Genomic DNA, 24,508 nt, shown 5'->3' on the forward strand with positions numbered 1-24,508 from the left:
GTAACCACACCAGCCTGCTAGATTTTATTTCTGTGCAGAAATTACACTGGAAGCACAGCTGCTATTCTCTGGACTTAAAAAACTGAATTGTTAAGTTAAAATGAGGGGGAGTAAAATATTGTAATAATGAATGAAAATAGAATGTTCTTGATCAAGCACCATTATCAAGAGAGATGAATGGTTAAACAGCAGCTCTAGCTATATCAGGACAACTTCTCCCTCCATTTTTTCTCCCTCCCTATTGTGGGTTTAGGAAATAATAGTTATGAAGTTTTTCTAAGAGTGGCATTAACTGCTGTTTTGTATTGATGCAAAAATGTAATAGATTAATACTTTGTCACTGTATTTTCTTTAGCTACACTTTTAAATATCAATAAAAGCTTTAAGGATGTACACCAGGTAATTACTTTCTTCGAAAGTCCATTAGAGTTCCTATGCTTTTATGCTACAGCACAAACGACAAAAGAAAGGTTATAAACCCAAACAGTTTCTGATGTAAAAGCTCGTTTTTCCACCACCTTTTCAAAGTAAAAAATGTCTTTGGGGAGTAAAAAAATAGCAATTATGCTGCCAAAGCCAAAGGAAAGTTCCTCAGCAGAGATGAGAATCAGTCCTTCAGCTTTCGCATCTCCTCGCTTTCTCACAGGAATGCCAGAGAAACACAACACAGGAAAGGCCACACATCCATTTGCAGTAATTTCAACACAACTACAGGTCCCATCCTCACCTCTCCATGGAAATGTACTTTCTGCACAACGCAGGGTGGTCTGATGACCTTTAAACACACCAGCTAGCTTTGGGCTCACGTTTACAGCCCCACCACCATCAGCAGAGAGCGATTTCACACTTTACGGCACCAAGGGCCAAACCAGAGCCTTCTTGCTCCACATACAGGTCTAATGGTTTCAGTGGGACATAACCCAGGTTTGCCTGATACTGTTTTCTGTGCAACCATGCTAGTCCTTTCTGGAACGAAACGCTCCTGAATGATTTTGACTTGCACGGTGTTTTCCCTCCAAAGGCTCTCACATTGCTGCTCTGCACCAAAGAGAGGGATCTGAATGCAACACAGAACTTCAGAGGATGTGCAAAGCAGTGCTCCCCACTTTGTCTTTTATCCCTGGGAGTGACACATCCCAGTGCTCTGCCTGCCTTTTCCACCGGACATAGTGAAGACTTGGAAGGCATCCTTGGCATTGTTTTTCCATATCTCTGGCAAATGTGTTCCATCCCACACAGAATGCTCTTTTTATTGATCACAGCTTTTATTGATTTATAGCTGTCTGCATTAACTGCTTGGGTTATCTGCTGGCTCACTGACAGAGAGGGTCAAAATCTTGCAGCTTCTCTTTATACTGCTGCTACAAAAAATTACTAGCATCAGTGGATGCGGTCCTTTATTTTTAGTGGTCTCAATTAAATCAGTTAGGGTCACATCCCAAGCTGAAGGTATAGGTGGAGAGGTCTTAGTACTCACACAGCGGTGTTTGAACCGAAAATGTTTGGCCTTGGAAACTGTTTTTATCCAAAAACAAGCCCTTGTTTGATGGGAAGACACATCAGGAGGCCTCTTCTGCTGTCCTCACCTGAAAACAAGGTTCCACAAAAGGAAAAGAAATCCAGAAAAAGGAAAGAAATAATTAAAAAAAAAAGTGCTGAAAATCTAACCAACAATTTTGTAGTTAGCATTTCACAGTCGTACCTGTAAAGCTGAGGATTTTTCTTTCTTTGGCATGAGAGCCCATGGTACCAGCTCCCCACACTTATGGCTCCTATAAATCTTCTGTAAGGCTCCTGGTAAATCTGGATACTCCAGTCCCTCTAAAGGTGCCTCCTTCTTGCACAGACTCACATTTCAGGGTGCACGGTAGTGTCAGCAAAGGGCTACTCCAAGCAGGAGGGATGCAACGTGCACAAATTGCCTTCATTGTGCACCCACTCAGCAGGATTGCAAAAGCCTGAACCCCCCTGCATGAGAAACAATGCTCTCAGCACCTCATGCAGCCCCTTATACAGAGATGTCCCTCAGCTGACTACAGCATCTGAACCTTTTAAACTCTGTCTGCCGAGTCATCTTAAAACATACTAAAGAAACTTTAGAATTAAGATTAACCATCCAACAGTTAATAATTAACTGAAAAATCCAGGAAAAAAAAAATCAGCAAAAATATACTTCTATATAGATATATAAATAAAGTGGCAGTGTATATATAAAATATGACATATATTCACATACAACCTCTAGGCTGAAATGGGTGGAAAACAATGGGCTCTCAGAAGCAAAGAGGTTATTTGCCTTTGTAGGGTGAAGTGTGCTCTGATGACCACTTCACTTTTCCACAATAGAAGATTCAAATGAATCCTCAGCCAGATGCTCTCCTCCCACGAAGCACTGACTTCTGGGATGTCATCTAAAGTCCACCTGATCAGCACAAAGATATTTAGCAATTACAGCAGGCTTTGAAACCAGCATAAGCCTGTCTTGAAACAAGCCTTTGGAAATCAGCTTGTGCACCTGAGCCAAGTTTTGTCTTCTTTGTGTCTCTGTTTTTAAATAGCGGTTATCTCAGACCTCTAGATGCAAAACTGGGAACTCATTTTAGTCCGGTCTTATTTTAGAAGTGCTGAGCACTTTCAGGACTAGGTAGCAGCTGGGAGCAATTCAATCAGCATCTGACCTTGAAAAACAGGGTCCTTACATGTGGACTCGGCTGGTTCTGCATGAAACTGGGCCCCACCACATGCATGGCCGAACCCATGGATGCTGCTCAGCGTGGCTGCAGCATGGCAGCTGCTGTGTGTCAAAAGGTACCATGCAGAGCAACATTGCTCCCACAGTGACAAAGGGAGGCTGTTCAATTTTCACTTGCCCCACTTTCACATGACAGAATCCCAGTCTGTTCACGTGTACCGCTCTTGATTTTATATTACCATAGCTAACAGGAGAATCAGGACAAAAAGCTGCTCAGGACTTTGTCCTCAGAAAATAAAAGGTAAGTGTGCTTGGAATGTGGGCATGTTTACAATTCCTTTTGGATTACCACAGTGCTGTGTTTGTAGCACTTTACAGATACACGTCCTCACTCCCCAGACTGGTTCTAGCTGATCCATATAATGTATGCAGAAGGCTTGGTTCTACCAAATAGAAATAGAAAGGAAGATTTGCTGTGGGAAAATATATATTTTTTTCCTGTGAATATTAATCATTTCAGCTTTGATAGTGAAGTGATATGAGTAAAAAAGCCAAGAATTGCTCCAGGGCTCCACACAGATGACTATTGTAGCAAAGACATTTGCTGGAGATAACACTGCTTAAGCTCAGAATCATTATACAGTACACAGTTAACTCAAATCAACCTGCTTGCTCCCCAAGTTTTAAACAGAATTAATGTGACATCCCAGCTGAAGCTGGAACTCAGCAATTCAGAAAATAAAAGTGTCAAATTAAAGCAAGTTCCATATGTGTTTTAATCTTAAATGGCAAAAAGAAAGCCATTATGCCAGATGATAGGAGAGCAATATGGTCCCGATACACTGTTCATCTCCTTAACAGCTTTAAATAATGTTTGGTATGTTTTGCAGCAAGAAAAGCAAGGGGATTGCTCTAAAAATTTCCATGGATGAGATGAAGGTCATCATTCTTTTTGCCTGAAAAGTCAAAATAGTTGTTGGACCAACTAGCATGTGCCACTTGAATATTGTGGTCATCTTTAAAAGATTTCCATGGTATGATAAAAATCTTTACATTTTAAACTGAATAATAATAGATAAATAGAAACAACAACAACAACAAAAACAACTTCCATTAAAAATTTAATATATTACTGCCTTTCTTTTCTTTGGGAAATGGACAGCCATTTTTCTAAGGGGAAACATATGTTACTCCACCAGAACTTTCTGTCTCATCTTCATCATGCTATAATAATATTTTCAGGTTCCATGAGGTCACTGTTCTTAAGGGCAATCCTTGAAAAAGATTAGTTCGTAGGGTAAGTAGACAAAGGAAATTTGGACCTTTCAAGCAGATTCAGACCGAGGTAGACAGCAGCTCTAAGTCTGACACCCAGGCATCCAGAACATCTGTGGGAGAAGAGGAAACCAGCAGCGTGCATCAGCCTTCTTCCACTGACTTCGGTGCACACTTACACCTCAGGCAGGTAGATGATGACTGCTTCCACGGGAAAAGATGAAAGACACCAAAGTGCAACCAACAGAATGTGCATTAGCCATTGGTGTATGCCTTCTGTGCACTGTGTGAGAAAGCACTAATGGGTAATTGATGGTCAAAATGTGCACTAACAACTGACTATTGCACCTAGCTGGAAGGACTGACTGCTAATGGAATAAGAGCAATATTGTAAGTTACTTCAAACAAATAGTAAATTAAAAAAAAACATCCATCCACCGTGTAAAAAAATTTGCAGCCAAATAAACAAAAAACAAACAAAAAAAACCAAACAACACCAACAGACATAAAGAAAAACCACAGCTCTAAGTAACATAAAAAAAAAAAAAGTTTGTTTTATTCAGACCAATTTTTACCATTTTCTCCTTCTTCCATATCATCATCAGTCTCACAAGTCATTTTCTCTGTCTCCTTTTACCTCACCATCTTTCTTTCTCCTGCTAATTTACTGTAACAGAAGCAGCAGCAGGGTTTTCCTATTCATCAGTGAAGAAGTCTGAGCTATGCACCTCTGGGAACTGATGCATATTTACAATATCATCAGGAAGGCTCAGCCACCACGTTGGTTTGGACAGTTTGTGCTCTTGACAGCCCCAAACTAATCAAACAGCACTATTTAAAGCTTCAGAACAAGAGAATTTTCCAAGTTTTACCTGACCTGTAATTCCTGGGGAGATTTTAAAAAGGGGGAGAAGAAGTAATCCTGAAAATGAAAACTGCTTTGGAAACTTCTAATTTTCAGAACCTGTGCATTACAAGAAATAAATGCTAACAATATGTAAGGTATAACACAAAGAAGGATCACACAAAGGCATAATGAGACTGATAAGAGGAATCACAAAAAGAGAGAGCAGCATATTCTTACACATATATGAAATCTTTCACTTTGAAAAAAATTACAGCCTACAGGTAAAACTCCACTAGCTTGTGCTAGTCTGAAATTAATTTTGACCTAGTTTTTTATGTTACATTATAATACATAATATGAAATTAAAAAGTCAAAACATAAAATTTTTATCCTGCCTTTTGAAGCACCGATACATTTCATTCTGACAACATGAGGACATTTTGATATTTGTCAGAAGTTTTTGATTTGTTCTTCTTCCGCCATCCCAAAATGAAACTGGATGAACCTATCAAGACTTCAAGACAGATGAAAAATGTAATGATGTTACGATAAGTTCTCCAGAAGTGATACTGCACAGGCAGCTGATGAAGGCCGTATGTAACAGCAGAAACAGGAACAGAGCCAGGATACCAAGTCTGGATTTCTAAGCTCTGCTATGGATCACTTTAACAAGTGATCTGGACCTCATTAGATATATCACGCTGACTATGTTTATATGTACTGCCTGGAATCAGATGATTGTATCTGAAAAATCACAGAGTTACAGGTAAAGAGGATCCTGCCTCAGCCTGAAGGGTTTTTTTTGTTGTTTTGTTTTGTTGTGTTGTTTGTTTTTTTTTTAGGGTAGAAAGCCCAAAAGCTCAACTGAGCTATTGTAAAAATTGGGCAGCAACACAGACATGAAGATCTGTACTAGACATGTATATGCAACAGACAAATGCCTCCCTTAATCTGCATTCTCCATAAAGAAGCACCAGGTTAAATTACATAGGTAGGCTTAACCTCAAGAGGAGCATCTTCCAACAAAAGAAGAATAGATGAGGGAAGCATATAAGACAATAAGAACAGCATTTAAAAAAAAAAAAAAAGTGCAGAAACAAAAATGACATTAAGAAAAAATGATAATCCCACCAATAAATGGTAGCTGGGGCACAGGGTTAGTGGTATAGATTCCTTTTTTTAAAGAGTGACAGTAGTTCCACTAAGATTTAGGTATGGTAGCTTTCTTTGGTATGTCAAGTGGTTTTTTTATTTTTATTTTTTTCTTCTTGGAAATAACATGGAAGAAAAGCTCTTTCTATGGGCAAAATAAGGAACATTTTTCCATAAACATTCCACAGGATAATAAGAACATGCTACCAGTATATTTGGGACCAGTGCTTCACATGGTAGAATTACAAACACAAAATAGCTGTACACAGCACAGCACAACTGAACATACTCCTGGCATGGTCCACATTCCCATTACATCAGGGCTCATCAGTTACAACAGCACATTCATATTACCTCAAGCAGGCCATCAGCTCCTCTCAGACAGACTTTCTTTAGAGGGACAACTCATTTTACCTCCCAAATTTCTTCCAGTTCCTAGAAGTCTGGTGAGCCTTCCCTGCTACGTGTTGAAATCCCTTTGCATCTGAGAGAGACTGCTAAGATGGTGATGACAGCAGTCTTTGCTGTAAAGGGCACGAATACACCACATCCCAGGTTTCCAACCAGACTTTCTTCTCTCTGCATCCCAGTCACACAGTAAGACCCATCTCTGGGCTTTGGCACACTGAGCTGCATGATTTCCACCTCCAGCAATTAATGCTTAACGAAAAAACAGCAGCCACAACAACTCTGTACCAAGATCTAAGACCATCTGTTACTGCCTTGTTAGTGTATGCTTTCTAGAGTGACCAACCTACTTCATACCAACAGTGTGGTATGCATCTGTTAAAGAAATATTTTACTGCACAAGCTCTGGATGGATTTCTGACATGGGGAAAAAAGATGCCAGGAAAGCCAAAATAAACACTGGCTTGATTATTTTAAGATATATCTCTTATTCAAGCACATGTAAATAAATCTCACCCAAGACACGAGAAGGTGGAGTTACACTGGGGAGTGCCTTTGGCTGGTCTTAGGAAGGCTGCCAGGAATAATTAGAAATCAACTATTTTTTAATGACCCGTGCATTCCCTCCACCTTCCACTTTTCCTAAGATGGTGCTGAGCTACTACATGCAGTGCAGCAGCAGAGAAAGGAAGGATTTGTTTACAATACATTTGAAGAAAAAAAAAAAAGGCACCAGCACCATTGTGTGTCAATACTCACCCGAATGTGCCCATTTGATATTTTACTGACAGAACTGAAAATATGTTTGAATTTCAAACTTGTCGAGATGGCTAGGATGCAGGGATTATTTTCCCCTGAGGGCAGATAAACAAGACGGATGGGCTAAACTCCGAATCGCCTAATGATCAAAATGCAAGGTAAGCTGTCATAGAGAGGGCTCTTCTCATCCTTGCTGACAGCATGAATTCTGCTGAATTATTTCTAGTCTTTCTGATTAATGGGCATAGTGACTAATTAGTTCATGAATCTTGCTCACAAACGGCACTTTGATAGCAGCCTAATGTTCGCTTTGAGAGAGAGACCCCACTGATGTCAGATGGAGATGTGCTCTCCAACAAAACCTGTCCCTGGACGATCCCACAACTGGCAGTGGGTATGCAGTGGGTGTGCAGATGCAGCCTGCCCTGATGTTGGAGTTGCAGCTCTGGTTTGGACCTCCAATGCCCTCTGCCCCACCAGGCAGGGGCAAGTGAGGCTACACCCGGCCTTTCTCTCCAGATGGAGAGCTTCCATGCCACGGGTCTGGTGTTACTCCTGTGACTGCAGTAAGGAGCCAACACATCTCCCCCAAGTACAGAATCAATGAGGACTGTGATGTTCTCTCTCTCAAAGGGTGAGAACATTGCATCCTGGAAGAGACAAAACGTGGTGCTAGGAGGTGTATGCTGCTGTTCCATGTCATATCGCTGCTTCCAGAGGGAATTAGCCCAACAATTGGTCTTCAGCCACGAGGGCAGGGAGGAAAACTAGGATGACCTATTGCAACACCACATTGCCCTCAGAGAAGAAGGAAGGACACACATCGTGCCTAGACAAGTTTCTGCTTGTCTAACCACTCAAGACATACTTCATTGCACCAGATGTAAGAAGGGTTCCTTGGTTAACACTTTGCAGAATGACTCATTAAAAGGAGAACTACTTGACCAACTTGTTACTCCCATTTTCTGCTTCCCTCCTTGCCTTGAAGAACACTAGAACCAGTCCTCTTCATCACTACATCAGCAAGTCTTACATGAGTTTTTAGATCCCATTGTTATCTATAAATGCTCCCAGCTACCGAATGATGGGGTTAGAGCCTGTACCTTCAGCAAAGGACACAGGCTTTGCCTTATTAGTTTTTCTGAGATACCAATAGTATGTTAGCATTTCATCTTAACCCATCACAACATTTGGAGATTTTGTTTGGTTTTGTTTCAGCTCCAAAACTGAAGTGTGATACTAAGCAGAACTTTCTCTACTATGATAGGAGCATTCAGTGTCTTGTTTGTTGACCTGATAAATGCTATTTCTCCAGAAAACAGCATGAAACCCGATGTAACTAATTTGTTTTATCTGATTAACACTGAGCATATTGAAATTGGTCATAAAAATGGAAAGGCCAAACCTTGTGGCTTTTCTCTCTCCTGTGGTCCAGGATCAACATACATAAGCCGTCTGTAATTGAGGCCAAGCAGTGATCTCCCTTCTTTCAAGAGGTGTAAAGCACCATTCTGTTTTGCTGTCAAGTCACAGACTTCACTTTTGTCTTTCCCTCAGTTCATATAAGAGAAGACCGTAACTTGGGAGAGGTTTGCAACCCACAGTGCTGCTTCTCCATGAGGTTCTCCATGTGAGGACCCATCTGCTGGGGACCACTGCAATGGTAGCTCCTGCCAAGAAAGACAGATGCATACAGTGAGGATACAGACTGTCCTGGACTGTAGCTTAACAGTCACATGAGAATCTGTTAGTCTGCTAAGCTACTGGAAGATTTTTCTTTATAACCTTACCACAAGCTATTATCTATGCCAAGATTAGCACCACTGAGATCAGAGGTCCTCTCAACATCCAAAGGATAAGCACAGAAAATTCTCCAGTTGAGACATAGCTTGCTCCCTTGTCTTTTATGTTAAAATGAGAAAAATGCAGATCGAGCCTCATCCACAAAGACTGTCACTGAGTACATGACTGAGAAAATCCAGCCCCCAAAACAGCCTATATGACAGTGATCTTCTATTTTCATCACCTGAAGAAAACGAAAAAATTGTGCATGAGCCTTCAGAACAAAATGTTCTTGAGCCCAAAAATCAGCTCTGGAAAAAGAAAAACAAATTATAATAGCTGTTTAGCTTCCACTTTAGCAACCCTACCAGGTGTTGCTTTTGCTGGTTTTTGCTGTGGTACCTCAATGCAACCGAGTAGCTGTGTCAGGTTTAGATACTGAATTTCATGCAAGTTTATTTCCTTTATGTGGTTATCAAGTCCTCCAGGTTCCTACCTATGACTTGCAAATAGTACTGGAAGGAACCATTCTGACATCCCAGAGAAAGACCATCCACTCCAGGTATGTCCAGGTGCTTTATGAAAAGGGAAGCCTCTGCAAAATGACTGGAGCCCTTCTGTTAGCTAGCCACCAACATATCTGCACTTACAAAATGTCAAAGCAAAACTCAAACCAAAGGTGTTTTCCAGCATTCGAATCTGGCTAGGTAACTGCTAGAATGCTGAAGAGTTTGGGTGTGAAAAAACTCTTTTGCAGCCGAGAGAATTAGAGACTGGTAGAAGCATGCATTATTCAGCTCAGTTCTGTTCCGATGACTTGTTCAGCTTGGCGGCTGTATTGCAAAAGGTAAACAGGTTTCTACCCATAATCTTGTTGTCTCTGAGCAGCAATCCATCTGTCTCTCATTTACAGTATCGTCTAGTGGTGTGTCTTCTTACACAGGTGACACCCCCTTCAGATACTATTTTAATACCATTGAAGACAGACAAAACCCCAGATTTGCCTAAGTAAATTTAAAGGAGCTATTTAAAGATAAAGATGTAGCAAAGCTGAAGTTAATACAGTAAAGATTTCTCAGGAGGGTTCTTAAACGGAGAAATTACTGAGGAAGAAAATAATTCACTAGAAAGTGCTACCAAATAAAATGAAGTATAGCAGCTTCTAGTTATGACACTATAGTAAGGGATATATGCATATAAAGGTATCTTGGTAAATTTCATTCCTGAGAGGCTCCAGTCAACTACAGGCAGATTTAAGTTTGACTCTAGTCTTTGATAAAAATATCTAATGCTCAATTTAGAAACTTCTCAGGAGCCTGAAGCTTGTGCTGTGCTTCAACACCCAGAAGACAGAGAAGTCCATAGTTCATGGGATAAAGATGCTGAGAAACAGTCAGCAGGGCAACGTCTGGAAACTCAAAAGCCTGAGGTGCCATGATCTGGGAATCTAAGTACCATGCAGGGATTTTGCATACTGCAAAAACTCTGTTATGAAGATGGAAGTTATTTGCTCTCTCTTAAAGAGGTAATTACCCATGCTATTCAGAGTCTCTTGTACAAAGAGATGGCTATTGTGAACCAGTTTTTCAAGTCTAACAAATAGATCACCTCCTGAGGCTACACAGACTGTATTGTTAACTAACCAAGAGTCTCCTTGACAAAGAGGACCTATAGCTATAAAAACAAGGTGGTTCTCACTGGCCATTTGAGTTTAAGAGTGAAAAGACAGAAGAAAAGCTGACTTCAGGAATGTGAGGAGACTTCACCCCGGTAGAATCATGCCTGAGCAAGAATATTGAGGAAGAGGAAAGATCCTGGGCTGATTAAAAAGGTCTGATCAAAGCCCAAAGAACACTCAGAGCAATGCCAAAGTGAAGCAAGGTTAAGCATATGCAGATGTTTCACTGTTCAGTCTCAATCTGTACATGACCTCTTGGACTATCTGAAGTAGAGAGTGTGTCTAAAAGGCTTTGCAATGCCTACTTGTTACATGCCTGGAAAGGTAAACACTAAATGAAAAACACATGCAAAGGCAGAGCACTGGAAGAGAACATGCTTAAACAGCATGGGTGCCTCCAGATGCCAGCCGTGGTCCACAGGCAGCTGGGGGTCCTGGCCCTATATCTGAGCACAGAAGGGATTGACTGCCTATTTTAAGACAGCAGTAGAAAAAATGCACCTACAACCTAGAAAAAAGGAGGGAAACTTCCTAACACACTGCACGTGGCTGGTATGACATAAAGACAGCACAGTCATTTTGTGAGTAACAGCTGTGAGTCCAGGAGGGCCACCAAGCTGAGAGAAAACAGTCTGGCTTGAAAATGACACCCTATCTATCCATGGCAACTGCTGGATCCTGGCAACCCAGCATACCTGGCACAAAATCTTGTTGTGAGGAGGTGCACGGCATTTAGTGGAGCTGTGCTCCTCTGCCACGTAGCCTCCCACCGACGCAGTATTCCTACACTCCCCTATTTTCACTGGTAAAACTTTTCACAGAGTGGAGTCAAGATTATGAGCAGAGTCTGTAGACTATACCCTTGGTCTCCACAGCCCCAGGTACCTAGGGTACCTAGGGAACCAGGTGCCTGGCTCTCCCACACTTTATTTCTCAGGTGAGCCATCCACACGTGCAGGGATACTCCCTGCCCACACATCAAAACCACCTTCAGAGCAAACATGTAGATTGGCAAAATCCTGCCTCAGCCCTCAGCCTCCCTGTGCCCAAAACTGCCCTCTGACCTTGCCAACACTGCCACGTGCACACAGTGCAGGGATCAATATGGGATCGTGTTTAAAACCCTACACCAGCAACATTGTGAATTCTTCTCTTTGAAAAGAAAGCTAGGTAACTGCACACAAAGAGTACTAATCACAGCACTTAAGGTACTTCTGGAAGATAACAAAATAATAAAGAATAGAAAAAAAGAAAAAAAAGAAGAAAGAAAAACAAAACAAAACAAACAAACAAAAAACAAAACCACAAAACAACAGAGTAAGGCAAACCTCTCCTGGTTTCCTGTCCTTCTTCTGTCCTGTTGCTGTTGAATACAAACTCTAAGGTACAAAGGATGTCCAGTAGTCTCCATCTGCACAGCACCTAGCACAATAGAGTGAAATTTCAATCAGACCCTCTAGGTGTTCGAGCAAGAAAAGCAGTCCGTACCAAATGATAAATACATGAAGCAGCAATTATTATTTCCACAGAAATCTCATGGGGAGGAAATACTTTGCAAGCTCCATATGCATTCAGTCCTTCATGTTAATAACTCATCTACTGCTAACTCCCTTCACTTTAAAAACATTAAAATGAATTGGAAAAAAAAACAGCTAGATGGGGCATTTTATGGTGCACAGCTTGTGAGATAACAGTAATGCAGAAACTGGCCAAGATCATTAAAAAGACTACATCAACTTCTGTCAAACTTAAACCATCAGAAAAGCAGTCAGTTTTCAGAAGACAGGTACTCAGCATTCTTTCAAAAAGTAGGTCCTTTTAAAAGACTTAAAGTATTTTTAGACCAAGATCCCCGCACATCAGTAGTCTCTTCAGAAAATATTTTAGACCTCTCATTTTTTGTTCTTCTATCCTGCAAGAAGCAAGGAGAAGACCTGAAGCATCTTCTATTAATACACAACCTCAGGATTATTTTTACTTATAGACAACTATTTTTGGAAAGCTTTATGCAATACTTAGGCCAGATCATTATTTGCAAGCATTTATCTGCAGTTTGTTCTAAGTACACACCAAGGACAGACAGCTCTTAGTATTTACTAACCAAAGAATCATCTTCCCTGTCTTCCTATAGAAAGTCACAAAAACCTGAAGAAAGTGTGGCTGAGGATAAAACCTCTGCTGAAATGTGGGTCAGAAATCAAGAGGATTTTTTTTTTTTGCCCATTTAAAAAAAAATAAAAATGTACGTTTGTTTGTTTGTTTTGAGAAAAGTATGAGGGTAGAATTGGTGCACAGTAGAAATGTATTCTGGGAGAAGCAGACCAGAATCTCCCACACAGGTATCTCACCAGTCAGTGTCATTATGGGAAACTATCTGTCCTGCTACACTCTCCAGCAGCCATTAATGAATGAAACCTGGGCCAGGAATCATGAGCCAATACCCTCTGACCAATCTTATGCATGAAGGAAAGCTAAATAACATTCAAGAAATTGCAAGTTTAACAAAGCAAGTTGTTCTATACTTAAGAAAAAAAAAAAAAAAAAAAAAAAGGAACATTTGCAGTAAAATTCTTTCTTCATACTGCCTTAATCCAGAACACATTTGGCTCTTATGAGAGCTCCACAAGACACTGTTGCAGCTTTAAGCCAAGCCCAATACAGGAAGAGAGAAGCCATTGAGTCATATACCACAGTCCACCCATCCAAAAGAAAGGAATAAAACCCATGCCAATTTTGTTTTGACCAGACACAAGTAACTGGAGTCTAAAACTGTACCACTCTGGCAGTTAGACTTGAGACAGGAAAGCTTCACACCTTAAATATTGGTTCCAGCCCAGACCACAGTGCAGCTGCTGAAGAAGCTGTACTATTCACTGGTTGTCTGGTGAGGCAGGTTGGGGGCCACAGTCTCACTGCTTTCTTCTCACTGTCAGCAAGTCCCCATCCTGTAGATGAGCTGCCAGCCTCCGTGGTGCCAGCAGCAAGCCCCAGCTGAACAGGCTGCTGGAAGGTGTCAAGATGGGGTGAGGGGAAGGCAGAGGCAGCATCTCTGCTTCTTCAGCAAACCAGCAGGCAGTAATGCCCAGCTAAAATCTCTTATCAGGAGGAAGAAAAAAAAAGAAAAAAAAAAAAAAAAGAGGGTGGGCTTTTTGGTGGTTTTTTTTGTTTGTTTGTTTGTTTGTTTGTTTGTTTGTTTTCTCCTTCTTTTCAGCTTAAAAAGAGTCATGGTTCCAAATTACTGCAATGTGTTTTAATGTAGTTAGAAGCAGGCTTGTACAATTCAGCCATGATCATACCCTCTTCCAGGTGCCTATTAGAGAACAAAATACATGGGAGATTGCTGTACACACAGAAAGAAGGTTTAAAAAATTCATATGTGTGTATAAAATACAGAACATATCAACTACACACAATATTTATTGACATATCTATGAGTTACTAGGCATCAATGAGAAAAAAAAAAAAGTTTTAAATATCTAAATGCAAATATCCTAAACCGCAGACAACTGAGGTTTTCCTCATGTCTAATTCTTAAATAAAGCATTTCAGAACATGATTGAGGTATAATATCTTCCCTCACAAAGGCTGCGTATTAAATTCCTCACTGGCAAAGGAATTTTTATGGAAGGTTAATGCTTCCTGTAACATTTATCCTGGATACTGTGGCTTCTCAAATAATTTTGTGGGCTTTATTTCCTGCACTGTTATAAAGCTTTATCTTCACTGTAATAGCTTTACAAATACCACATCTTCTGCCAATATAAAGACAGCAGTTACTTCTCAGTCCCACCACACAGGTTAATTAAAGACAAAAACCAAGTTACAATCATATGTAGAGTGGACATAAAACCTAGACAGCAAAGAATAACCAAGCTGAGGTTGCCATAGCCAATGCTCCATTGACTTACACAGTCAAAATCCTGTTCCCTATGACTTCGATTAAACCTGAAGTTACCACCTTTCAGCCTGGGACCTACTGCCCTCTCACACTCTGCAGAAGAGGTATTTGCTCACCTGCAGTGACGACCAGGACATTTGTATAAAACAAAAATTCTGGTGATCAGGGCACTCCAGTCTCCACAGAGTCACCAGACATGCACTGGGAGAAGTTCCTCACCAGAAAACAGGTGTAAATGGCAAAATAGCATCAATTGCACTAATTGGGGATTCGGTTGTTGTGCAAAATGAGTGCAGCTGGCATGCTGAGGTGTCAGACAGGGCTGTAGCAGAATAGCAACTAAGAGTAGAGTGTAAAACACAGCAAGAAGCGTGCACACAACTCCGTCTTGTACCCTCACTCTTGCTGCCATTTGGAGTTAGGTAGGTTTGAAGCATGCTGCCATTCTAGCAGGCAGAACTAGGGCCTCCAGCCTGCTACTATCTGTGACATCTGATGAGACACAGACCCCTGTGAAGCCCTGCTCCACGACACAACTACCCCAGTGCTGCACACCTCACCTGACATACAGAGCAAGGCTGTGGGGAGGGCATGCATGCCACGGACAGTGATGAATGAAGCCAGCCACACAGGCATTTTTGGCATGTGGAGAGGATGGAGAGGAGAGCTTTGCAGGAACCAGCTTGGCATGCTTTTGGTTTAAAACAAAACAAAACAAAAAACACATAAAATAGCACATACGCATAAAAAAGTGTGTCTTTGACTTCCTTCTAACATTCATCTTTAGCATCAACAGTACAGTAACTGTGCCAGTATCCTCCTAAGTGTCTAGCAGCCCCATTAGGCCAGCTTTATTCCAGTCCTGTTAACAAGAGGCTGCATAGCTGGGACATCCTCCCTTCTCAAATCCATGCAATGGATGCCAAGTCTAAGCATCTTGTGCCACCACTATGAAATGTTTCATAGCATTTGCCAGCAGTTGCCCCGCAAGGGGGGTCTGTGCAGTCAGAGCTGGTTCATCATGGGGCAAAGAAGGCTTTGAGGCACCTAAAAGCACATGCCACTGCATACTGGGAGAGTACTGATGAAACAGGGGTGGGCTCTTTCCAGAAGTGCTAGGCAGGAAGGCAAGGGACAGTGCTATCAGCTGTAACTGGAGCATTTCAGGCTGGAGACAGGGAGGGCACCTATTATCTTTTCAGAAAAACAAGTGAAAATGCAAATGAATTTCAAATGTATCAGTGAGGTCCAATATCAGAACAGAGGCTCAGGTCATTAGGGGAAGAAAAAAAAATCAGTTAAAATTTCTTTACATTAATGCTATTATCAGTAAAGATGATAATAATAATGATGAGGAAGAAACACACACAACCAAATCTTGAGCCTCAGTTACACTGACACTGTCCAATAGAAGTCTTGACTCAGAGTTGAATTAGCCCCACTCTGTCTAATTAATACCTCTCATAAAAGTGGAATCATTGCACCCTACATGCAAGTGGATTTGATGACAAGCCCTTGCAGCATTTTTTTTTCCTTATTTTTCCTGCTGTTGAAGGTTTCTGAATAGCATCACTACAGTGCAGGTTAGAAGACGATTCACTGGACCAATAGCCAAGAAAGGAAATACTGCTTCTCATCAGGTTGCATTCCTAAAATTCACCACATTTCAAGCAGCTTTTAAAAAATATACTTTTGTTGGAAGGGGCTAAGGAACAAAAATAAGTCTCTATCATTTTGTAAAAAGTCTCCACTGGCAGAAGATTTGGACATCTGGTTTAATCCTGAGGGTTTTTTTTAAATTAAGACGTCACTCTGGAAAGAGTCTGGTTTTGACCCAGTTTCCACAAACAGTACAGAAACCTGGGCTGATCTAGGTTGAATACAAGGAGGGTCATTGTTTTAAAAGTAAAATGACACAGTGCAACCAGGAGTAACTCCATGTACAGCACCACAGAAGCAGTACAAATGAGCTAACAGTAGGACAAACAGGTGCTTGGTAATGGGTGTTGCAATCTGTCTCCTTCAGCAGTACCAAAGACCTGAGGTAGAGGAGGAGGGGGCACCTACCAGGGTTGCTACAAAGTCGGCTTTACTGCTACTGCCTTTATGACAACAATATAAAGTAACTCCCACAACACAGTGAAGATAAGCTCTTTAAAGAAAATATAAAAGCATTAGCTTGGCAATTCATCCGAACCTCATCATGCATCGTAGACATTTTTGAAGTTTAACAAAGAAAAGCACATCATTAAAGAATACTGCTCTATCACCATTCTTATGCAAATCCTTTCAGATAGTTGGGTGGAAAATTCCATCTAACACGCAGTGAGAAATAAATGTTGCAGGGTGGAAATTTCAGCTATACCAAGTGCATCTATCACTTGTATAATCCAAACTACTGTATGTGCCCTGACTACAGAATTAGTATTGATCCATTCACCATGTAAACATCAAGTACTTTCTATTATTACTTGAAATAGCATGCTATCACAATTTCTATTTCCTCCCTCTATCTTAAATAGAAGTATTGCACATTAGCTCTTCCCTTCATGTACTTTTTTGCACAGCTATCTAACTACAGTGTTCAAGGCTGTGCTGGGTTTCCTGCAGACATCTGCAGTATTACCATCAAAGTACTTTATTTTCAAGTCATCTCTGATGGAAGGCAATACAACTCTCATTTACACTGAAACCTGTTACTGTGGTTTCTCTTGGTAAAACACACAGAGTCCTTTGTTTTAAGATTTCTGTTGTGACTACCATTATGAAGGACTACATCAAACAGCTTTTCCCAAATGCTTCCAAAACCCATACACACCTCTCATGAGTACCACTAAGATAAGAGTGGACTTCGAGAGTCCAGACAGCTATGTCATCTCAGCATACACATGTCAAATAAATAAATAAATAAATAGAAACACGATTTCCATCTTACCTGTCTCAACAACAAAAAAGCTGATGTAGCTATAACTTAGCACTGGGAAGTGCTGGGAGATGCTTGGAAGCATAACGTGTTTCACCTGTTAGGATCTCTCTTTGTCTCTGAGCAGAGTGAAAAATTTTAAATGTCATGATGAAATTTTAGACTTGAGAGATGGTCCTGAAATCTGGAGACTTCAGCAAGACAGCAGTGCTGACTTGGAGCTGCATGGCACGTTGGCTGTTCCCGTAGCATGCCACCACCCACACTCTTTGCATGCTGGGTGCTGGGTCACTCCACCAGCAGTGTTTCACTCATTATTCAGTGCAAAAGGAAGTGTCTTCAGCCCATACAGCTGCTAGAGTCTGAGAAGAATTTGATTCAAGGGTAATTTAAGGATTGCAAGTGAGACTCCTTCCCAAAAGAATGAACACACTTTGGTGCCCACATCTCACGGCAGCCTCAGTAGAAACAGAGTCCCCAGTGTTCGTAATAGTTTGAAAATCCCCATCTGCAGCTTCTGAAAACATTCACACCTCCCTCCATCTGATCTGTATTGGTGTCCCCATGTATAAATAATGCATCCTACTGAAACTCCAGTCACTGTTCAGGCTACTGCAAAAATAGAAATGCTGTGACACCCTATCCAGACAAAACCTACAAGAACCAGAGTCCTTTCAGGTAGCTGCAAAGAAAGCACGGTCTGTAGGCCAACAAGGAGGCATTACAGCTGAAAACATTTCATTGATAATGCCCTGCTGACTCCTTTCTGGAGCCATTGATTCGAGTCCCTGTCTGAGCTCAAACACTGTGCGTCAGATGGCTGAGATCATGTCTCCATGGCAGCCAGACCCCAAGCCATTTAAAGCTTTAAATGTCAAAGGAGACTTTGTGGACTGCATCAGGGAGTCCTGCAGCCTCCAGGAAGAACAGGCCCACATTGCCCAGAGCAAACCCCAATGCCTTCATTTACTTCTCTAAAATGAGAGTGTTGATAAAGACCTTATGCAGTACTTCCAAAAATGTCCACCGAAGAAGGTGTGGCAGAGACTGCAAGTGGCATATGCAAAAGCCAGTGGTCCTGAGCCATGGCTGTGCATACCTTCTGTGCTGAGAGATCTTCTACCCCATGTAGACAGAAGAAACAGAGCCCAGTTGCTCAGGATTGCTTTTTGGACAAGCACACACAGCAGAAGCACTTATGCATTCCTGATCCCCACAACAGCAGCACAGCTCCACAAAGCATGCACAAGAGATGAGTTTTCAATCTACTGCTCAGCCACATTGTGGGCTACCAAAGATGCACTCTCTTTCATCTTCCTAAGTGGAAAAAGACCAGAAGACCTAATAGACTAATAAGCACACTGCTTCAAAAGCCCATCGTCCCCAGAGAAGACAAGGAAGATGAGAGGGCCCTTTTTCTCCAAGAGAACAAGAGTGTACCTTCCAGACTTCCCTCCAACAGCACAGTGAGGCCTCCGGCCTCACAGGTCACGGTGGTGCTTCTCACCACATTTTGGATGCAGGCTGCCTGATTCTGCAGCACACCAGAATGTTGGCTGGAATCAAAATTCCAGCAACTGAGCCCAGAAACATCTGGGCAGTCTCAAGCCACACAAAAGTGATGGCTGTAAGTAAAGAGTAAACATGACCGAGGAGGAGGAGAAGTATTCACAGTCTGTAGGTCCCCATGCGGGCCCCCCTGTTACGGGCTCATTTTCCTCAGAAGGACTGCAGCCCCTCCTGAAAGACCTGCATAGAAAATAAAGGATCCGGACTGTAGATGAGCATGGTTCAAACATCATTCTTTTCAACTTCAGTGGAATGGCAGTGGTTTATGCCAGTTTTTAATCTGACCAGTGGGTGTTGGTGTGTTGGGAGGAAGGGGTCATTCGACCACAACAAGAAGGCAGGAAGAAAGTCCTGTTTCTGGGCAAAGTATGTACGTTTCAGAGTCACACGTTTCTTATTGTTTATTAATTATCATATAGATCTGTTGTCCTGAGCAAATGTTGATAGCCATCTTGGTGTTGGTTGATGAGAAGTTCAACATGAGGTGATTGCCCCCCTCTCCTTTGCTCTCATGAGACCCCACCTGGAGCAATACATTCAGCTCTGGTGCCCCCAGCACAAGAACATGGATGTAAACAAGCTCAGAGGAGGGCCATGAGGATGATCAGAGGGCTGGAGCACCTCTCCTATGAAGACAGGCTGAAGGAATTGGGGTTGTTCAGCCTGGAGAAGAGAAGGCTCCGTGCAGACCTCACAGTGGCCTTCCAGTGTCTAAAGGGGGTCTGCAGGAAAGCTGGGGAGGGACTTTTTGTCAGGGGGTGTAGAGATAGGACAAGGAGCAATGACTTTAAATTAAAAGAGGGTAGATTTAGATAGAAGGAAGAAATTTTTCACTCTGGGGGTGGTGAGGCACTGGCACAGGCTGCCCAGAGAAGCTGTGGATGCCCCATCCCTGGAGGTGCTCAAGGCTGGATGGGGCTTTGGGCAGCCTGGGGTGGTGGGAGGTGTCCCTGCCCATGGCAGGGGGGCGGAATTAGATGATCTTTAAGGTCTCTTCTGACCCACATCATTATATGATTCTGTGATCTTCTGAGCATGATTCTTTTGATACAACCCAAGCAAGAATTAACCCTCTCTTCTCAGAAACGCAAGTATGCCTATTTGCTGGGATGCACAGGGATCATCAGAGTCAGACCCAGGAAGGCAGAAGACTGCTTCCAACTTCTGTCAGACACTGAAATGTTCAGACAGTGACAGAAGCAACTCACTTTCAGCTCCCAGCTTCCCAACTGCATCTCAAGATCAACACAAGCAAGGGGTCCTCCAGTTGTTTTACAGGGCCCTGTCTGAGCTCTCCTGCTGTTGGGAACTTTAGATGCAAGCACAATGCCAGTACTGTGTGCTTTGTCAACCAGCCATAGCTGTTGGACTGCTGTAGCTATCAGTGACCAAAGACAGAGGGAGAAAGGTGCTGGACACAAAACTGAAAACCCAAGAGTAGCACCCTGAGGAGAGGGAGCTCAGCTGCTCCGAAGAACTGAGGGTGAGATTGTCAGGCACATTAAAATGCATTGGTAGCTGGGCAGGTAACTCCCTTTAGGCTTCACCAAGACCCCAGTCTTTGGGAAAATGTTTACAAGCACATCATAGAAGGAGTGGGAAGCCACTGGAAGAGAAAAGAGAAGACAGAGATGTGTGAGGGAGATGAAGGGGTAAATGCATCATGAACTCACTGTCCGCAGATATGAATGGAGTTATGCTCCACTGCCACTGGAAAAGCTGACAGCAAGGACATAGTGTAGTGTGTTAGTCTTCCACTACCATTTTGGTCATTTATTTATCCTTCTCACATCTCCCAAGCTACCCTAATCATCACCCCAAGATGTTCCTAAATATCATTGCTGTGCTCCTTGCCCAATCCACTCTTTGCCAGAACATCAGCTTCCTTTAATTTCCCAGATACATTTCAGACACCATGAATCTCAGTAGCAGAGACCTCTGGACCATCCCTTGTAATTTAGGTTTGTCTGTTTGTTTATTTAAAGATGTGTTATAAAACATGCTGAAGTGTTCTTTTTTAATTAAGCAATGTAAAAAAGGAAACTGTGTTATCAGAAATGACTTAATAAGTCTTGCTGTTAATCTCACACAAATGCTAATTATAAGGTCATAAAACCATTCTCCTCCCACTTAGGCTAAAATAGTCAAGTCTTACACATAACCAGGCACCTAAGAAGCAATTAATGCTTTATCACTTACTTGTAGCCCATCCTCATCAATATCTGCTGCTTGAACCTAGCACACTCCTGAAAAAGGCTGGCAGAGGAAGACTTTTAACACACTATTTTCCTAACATTACGGCTACAGCCTCTAAAGCATAAAGTGCAAAGCCTCAGAGCTCTCTATGGCACTTAGGAATGTTCTCTACAATACTAATTTTATTTATCAAAAAAAAAAAAAAAAAAAAAAAGGAAGTAATAGCAGAAGCAGACATGGCGGGCAGCCCCCTTTGCCAGCACAGCAAATACTTTCCCCTCAGCCATCAGTGCTCCTGGTACTGATTGCCCCTCGGAAGTGGCGGGGCACACATTGTGCAAGCATCAGACAAGCCATTCTGACAACCCCCATACCTAGGAAACGTGTGTTTTGGGATGTCCCACTGTGTCTCCTCTATCTCGCATGCTATTATTCAATTAAAAAGTGGGTGAACCCAGCCAGTGACTTCTATTAGCACATCCACCCACACGCAGTGCTGGCACATACCCTAGCTGCCAGGGCAGGAGGGCCTTTTGCATTCCCTATGTCCATCTATGAGATGAATGCACCAGCCATTGCCCCGCTGAATAAAAGGCTCCGAGCTGTGGCACAGCAGTTTCACTCTCCTGCTGCTGCTGTGCTCACTTCCAAAGGGTGCTTTCTGCTTGATCACTTCAAAATAACCACAAGCATTTCTTCCTGGGAGAGGAACGTGGAGGTGCCTCTCCAAAGCCCTGAGTCCATCACCAGCACTCCAGAGAGGAGGGACTGCAGCAGCCTCTTGCATTCGCAGGTTTCCAGCTGGCTGCCTTCTGGGTGTTCCTCACACAGCACCATAATCTTCCTTATGGTGCCCATGCCTCATCGCACACTGCAGCCCAGAGGTCTGGCTTCAGGACCTGAATCGGGGCAGCCAGACACACTGAAACCCAAAGTTTTGACTCCAAACTCAAAGCAGCCCTTGCGTCCTCTGTAGGTTCCCACCATGGCACAAAGTCCCTGCTCAGAGCAGGTCCTCCTCTACCTGCTGCTCAGAGTGCAGGGTGCTGGTGGGACGCACAGCTCTCTCTTTGGACGTGCACTTCTCTTCTGCCTTAATTGCGTCGGCACCCTCAGCTGTGCTCACCCCTCCTCCTGCTGATTTCATGTGCACATCTCTGCATCTGAGCTGTGCAGATGTGAACTCCAGCTGCACAGCTGTCCCACCGGCAAAACATGGTTCAGCCCCACCAATCACCCAGCCCTTCTTGATCACTACTGCAGTGTCAATTAGAGTCGATTTTCTGTGGGGGTAGTTTCTGTCATGCAGACATATCATGGATGTGCATCTACACAAAGGCTTTCCCCAGGGAAAACGCCATGAGATAATTCAGGATAGAATGACGAGCTTGCATCTGCTCAAAAAATTAGGAGAAAATGTGGAGGCGATGCATTAGCTAGCTCCTCTCCCTACAGCAGGACCAGGACATGCACATGGGTCGATTCATTCAACATAAGTCGCAGAGAAGCTGCAAAGCAGTAATTAATAGCCAAAGCTCTAGAGTCTTAATAACAAACTTCAAAACAAGGATCTGAAGTCCAAGCCCTTGAAAGAGCATCTAAGCTCCTTCGATTTCAGCACCATCAAGTATCTGGGCCTGGCCTGTAAAACTTCACGTGCAGAAGCAAGGCCACATTCACTGGTCACACAATTATTTTCTCCATTGAGTTTGTAAAGATTTTAGAACCAACGTGCACAGAAGCATGGTGGTAGGTGGTCTTTAACAACCCTGAGAAAAGAAACAAAGGCACACGAATTGAGAGGCATCTTTTTATTTTTTTTTTTCCTTTTTTTTTTTTTTTTGTATAACAGAAACAGGGTGTGTTTTTTTTTTTTTTCTTTTTTTCATTGCTGCCTGTGCTACTCTTTAAATGAATCCTACATAGACAGTTAGTTGGATCCTATGAAACAAGAAGGCTACACTTGGCACCTGCTGCGTTACAGATTGTGCCTGTGAAATTGAATTTACAAGGACAAGACCAGGGAGAATGGCAAAAAAACAAGGAGCTGCTGAAATGATGTATTTGCCTATATTATATTAATAATTTGCCATCAAAAATAAGCAAAGACTGCCATGGACTTAACAGTGAGCATCTTCTTCAGTAAGTCTTCAATGTGGGACCTCAGCTATTTACAAAATCAGCATTTTGGGAGAAGGGCTATCCCTGTCGTGTGTCGCTAACACACAACAAAACCTGGCTGACTTGCAGGCGCGATCATCCTGTATGCATTTCTTAGACAATGCCTGGGAAAAAGGTTACCCTGTGAGTGACAGGTGGCATTACCAATGTAACTTCATTCGGCAAAACCGAAGCCCACGCACGTTGCTAATTCATACATATAAAAATGCTACAGCCCCAAACAAAAGAGGCATAAAGACCATTGGCTGCCTGCTGTTTGGTCTCGTCTATTGAGAGCGGAGGAGAAATCTCAGTAGGTCAAAGCTAGCCATTCACTTGAACATTTGTTAGGAGGAGAAGAGCTTTGTGAAGCCCTGCAGAAACCTTCTCCAGGACACGCAGCACGTACGTGCACATGCTGATGTACGTGGAAAGGCAAATTGTGTTTGCGTGAATTAACTTTTCTTTTTTTTTTTTTTCTTTTTTTTTTTTTTTTCCCCCCCGATTTGTAAGTATGCTTATGCTCACTGGCGACCGAGTGGGCAACGGTGGCACGGGGTCACTGCCACGGGCGGCGTTCAGAAAAGCGTGGTGAAAAACCACCAGCCCCTCGCTGCCAGCAGGAGCAAGAAGCGTGGTGAACACCAACCAGCGCCTGCAGTCCCGCGGGGAGCAACCGAAGTGCAAGGAAACGGCAAAAAATAAATAAAAAAATAATAATAAAATAAAATAAATAAATAAAATAAATTAAAAATAAATAATAAAATAACATACACCAGCCCCAAGTTGGAAACAATGCACGGCGGAGAACAAAGCTCAGGTTGTCCGCCCGCCGCACACGTGTCGGGGGCCCCGCAGCGCCTCGCTGCCGGCAGGGGGGCTCCGGGCGGGGACAGGGGGCTCCGGGCGGTGCCGGCACCGAGCAGCCCTCGGGGGGGGGGGGGGGGGGGGGAACATCGGGACCGGGACCGGGACCGGGACCGGGACCGGGACCGGGACAGCCCCGGGACGGGCACCGAGCGGGGCGGTGGCGGGCGCGCGCCACCTGCCGGCGGGTGCGCGCCAGGCGGCGGCGCGGCCACGTGGCGCCGCCCGGCCGGGGGCGCGCAGCACGGGGGCGCGCCTCCCCGTGCCCGCCCCCTCCCCTCCCTCCCGCGCCCCCCTCCCTC

General features: G+C 43.0%; 1 long non-coding RNA gene across 1 annotated transcript; it reads right to left on the reverse strand.

Annotated features, from left to right (window-relative positions):
* Positions 1-8,467: 8,467 nt before the first annotated feature.
* On the reverse strand, positions 8,468-14,734 carry LOC101793877 (uncharacterized). Its single transcript, XR_002399261.4, has 3 exons — positions 14,608-14,734; positions 11,922-12,015; positions 8,468-8,803 (listed from the first exon to the last, which is right to left on the reverse strand). It is a non-coding gene; the product is annotated as an uncharacterized lncRNA (long non-coding RNA).
* Between the last annotated feature and the right edge of the window lie 9,774 nt (positions 14,735-24,508).

Source organism: Anas platyrhynchos, chromosome Z (genome assembly GCF_047663525.1).
Source record: "Anas platyrhynchos isolate ZD024472 breed Pekin duck chromosome Z, IASCAAS_PekinDuck_T2T, whole genome shotgun sequence".
Taxonomy (NCBI): domain Eukaryota; kingdom Metazoa; phylum Chordata; class Aves; order Anseriformes; family Anatidae; genus Anas; species Anas platyrhynchos.